The following is a 3,557-nucleotide window of genomic DNA, read 5'->3' on the forward strand; positions in this document are numbered from 1 at the left end:
TACTGGGGCCGCGTGGCTCCTCAGATTTGTGGTTCCTATGCAGCCTCTGACATAACTAATAATCTGCCGGTGATTTACATTTCAGAGTGCCTAAAGCAACATGAAGGTTGTGTGGATGTGCAGTAGTATGTTGTTCTGATTGCAAGGATATGTGGTACATGCCCGAGAGTGGCACGAGTTTGGGTGAAGAGCCTGAGGTGGTAAGGGTTCCCAGCATTGTGGGGTTTGCACAGAGTTATAAAACCGCGTAGGACAAGGGAGTCATATTCTGGTGTAGTTTCATCCACGTGTAGATCAGTCCTTGCACTGAACGAGCCCCAGAACGACACTTGGGTTTCACCTCAGAGGAAGCTGGTTTGGTGTCAAAGTGAAACATGGACCACCCATGCAGCGTACAAGATGCAGAACCAAAACCTCGGAGACAGCTAGGGAGCTAAGCCATCTTGTACGTGAATGTTCACAGAGGTACTGGGGCATGTGGCGCCTGTCTCTTCCTCACAGGGTTAGATAAGTACGCTGGGTAGCACTGGTGGTGAAGTCCGCACAACAGTAGAGCTGCTGCCTCTGCTGGTGTTTTCTTTGCAAAAGAAACACAACAGCTTACATCATTCTGCTGCCCTAAGACTATGGGGGCCCAAGTAATGATAACTGACAGGTTTGTTTTGTTTTGTGTTGTTTTTTAAAAAGAGGTTCTCTGTAGCTCTTGAGGTCCCCTGCAGAATGACGGCAACCAAAATAAACCCTTCCAAATGAATGGAAGAAATCACAATTCTTTCAACTCCCTCAGGCTGCCTTCAGAAGAGAGCATAAGTTTGTCTCTGTTCTCAGGATCTTCCTCTCACCCTGGTATCTCCTCGGTAATTTGTTTATCCTACCTGTCCCAAAAGAAGGACATAGTCTGAAAGCAGGGCTGGAAATCTAGCCACGCTCTTTTGGAGGCTAAAGGAGTTTTTAAATCGGAGACAAGCTGATCTTGGGTTATTCTCCAAAGAACATTTTTAGGATCTCCCTGCTGCTTTGACTTCTCCTGAGGGAACATGATGAAAATGGCATGGTCACTTTGATCTAGGTGGGATGGAGGAGACTGAAATCTGCTTCATCGCTGCGGCAACATTACGGATAACATTACACCATCGATACCGTTATTCTTGCCGGGGTGGTTATATGAAGAAAGTCAAACAGATTGTGTTGCTTCCACCAGAGGTCAGATACGGTCAGCGTCAGAATTGAGGAGAAAGTCTGAAGGCTTTCACTTGCCAAAGCAATAGGGGAAAAAAGGTACTTACTTCACCATCTACTTTCATATACACCGTGGGGACCACTTTGACAAAGTACTGAAACATCATGGAAGCTATAAGCAAAGACAGAGAGACACAATTAATAACCGGCAAAGAGCTGGAAAGCTTGACTGACAGGTTAGGTAGACGCAGATTGGTTTTGTTCAACTTGTCAGGGAACATCTTTCTGCACAACAGCTACTGGAGGTTTTCAAGGACAGTAAAGTTAATGTCTGACATAAGTTTTCCTTTTGCCAAAGTGAATCTCATTCCTGTTCCAACCAAAACCAAAACTACCGGCATTTCAGCCTTGACTAAATGGAAAACTTCCTACAAACCAGTTATCTTGCTATAGTTTTACCAGTACGACTTCTTGAAAATTCTTATTCTAGCACATGAAAACCTTTATATTTAACGGCATAGCCCTAAGAAAACATACTGAAAAGAAAGATCTTTCAGAAAGGTCGCAGAATCAAAACACGTTGGCAGATTTGTTCCAGATGAATGGAGGCAGCTGTTCCAGAAAGAGCACAAGGTGGAGGACTCCACGTTTTACGCAACGCTGTCAGGGTTCTTGTTAAAGACTGGGAACTTCGCTCCTGTTCTCTTCTAACACTTATTAATACAGACACTTAAAAAGAGACTTCCCTCCGCTGGCTTTTACCTTGCTGTGCAGTGACGTCCGTCCCATCCAGAGGGTTCACAATGCCTGGATAATCCCTTCCAAATGAGAGATGTTTGATATAGTGCGTCATATTGATCTGAAACGGAAATGCTAATAACTCAAACAACTGCACAGCATCCGAGGGGCAAGGTAAGGGGCCTAAAGTTAACTATTTGTATATTTTTCTGAGTGTGGCTCTGGGACAGAGACAGGACCTCCCTTACCCTGCGCGTCCTAACAGTAAACTCCAAAGCACTTGCTCTTCTTTTTTATTCATGGGAGATTCCAAGATGTGGAATTTCTCCTTTTCCTGCTGGAAACCCCCAGACGCCGGTGCCCTTCCCTCCCATCTACAGAGCAGGCTCTCCCACCCACTCCTCTCCCTGCCACAGGAGCACCATGCTGTCAGCTGCCTCGGTGGCATAGGTATGGGTATCATCTGCTTTCCTCTGAGCACCAGGTAAACTCCAACAGATCCAGAAGCAGTTGTGAAAATGTCAACCTTTGAAAACTGGGAAGCACAGATTAAGGAGCAAGGCAGTCTCAGGAAGAGGGGAACAGGCTTGCCAAGCAACATGCAGATGTGCCAGAACATACTTCAGAGCCCTGTGTGAAAGCAGGTCCCAGGTTCTGCTCAGACTCATAAAGCCAAATCCGGCCGGGATCTCAATGTGGCAAAGGGAGGGAAATCCAGAAGGAAAATAGACCAAGAGAACCAGAACACTATCTTGGGAACACTTACATTATCAAGTCCGAAGCTCTGCAGATCGTGAACTGTAATAGAAAAATAGTTTAACAATATAGTTCAGACTGTGATAACAAGCATATCTGTTTACCCTATTTTAGCTCCCTCTCTAGAGGGAGCTCCTCTCGTTTCCATCGCGATCTAAAACGGCAAGAAAATCCCCTGGGTTTCTCTCTTGCTTGCAGTAGGGCACGTGATAGATAAAACTGCTGCAATTCCCCTCCCGACATAGACTAGCCACTGCTAGAGTGAAGGAAAGTAACTTTAACTTGGGGTTAATTCAGATTAGGTTTTTCAGTCCTCACCCAAATGTATTCTTAACCTAGGGCAAAAACAAGATTCCAGGGGCAAGCAAGTGTGTTACCTCAGTCACCACCTGACACACATAACTCCTCTAACTACTGTAAAACACAGAGGCGCACCAGATCTAAACCAGCAACTGAGCAGAGCACGTGCCTTAATACCACATGCAAGTGCCCTAAAGGAATCATCATCACCTTAGCAACTCTCAGCGCTCTGCCTATCGGCCTTGTTACTGCTGCCCGGAGAACGCACAGGGAAAGGAAAAGTCTTTGCGGGGACGGCCTGAGCAGGGTATCTGCAAACCACTGGTGGGGCCAAGGTGACTGTCACCAGGGCTAGGATTTGGGGAATTTGGCCTGCCCTCTCTCTGCCCTTCCTGCGTACAGCACTATGACGACGCTGGCAGCACCACGCACCCCCAGAAGGGATCTGGCAAAGATACGGGCAATGGGAGGCAATGGATATCTTTTGGTTGGCTACTTAAATGGCTTTATGCAATGCCAGAAGCATGAGTCTCAGGATGAAAATATAACTTACAACTCGATTTCAGTATCACTCCTACCAGGTT

At 46.3% G+C, this 3,557-nt stretch overlaps 1 long non-coding RNA gene across 1 annotated transcript; it reads right to left on the reverse strand.

Annotated features, from left to right (window-relative positions):
• Positions 1 to 296: 296 nt before the first annotated feature.
• LOC103907192 lies at positions 297 to 3,523 on the reverse strand. Its single transcript, XR_658070.2, has 3 exons — positions 2,684 to 3,523; positions 1,942 to 2,038; positions 297 to 1,351 (listed from the first exon to the last, which is right to left on the reverse strand). It is a non-coding gene; the product is annotated as an uncharacterized LOC103907192 (long non-coding RNA).
• Positions 3,524 to 3,557: the final 34 nt, after the last annotated feature.

This window comes from Aptenodytes forsteri, unplaced genomic scaffold, assembly GCF_000699145.1.
Source record: "Aptenodytes forsteri isolate BGI_AS27 unplaced genomic scaffold, ASM69914v1 C13909571, whole genome shotgun sequence".
Lineage (NCBI taxonomy): Eukaryota > Metazoa > Chordata > Aves > Sphenisciformes > Spheniscidae > Aptenodytes > Aptenodytes forsteri.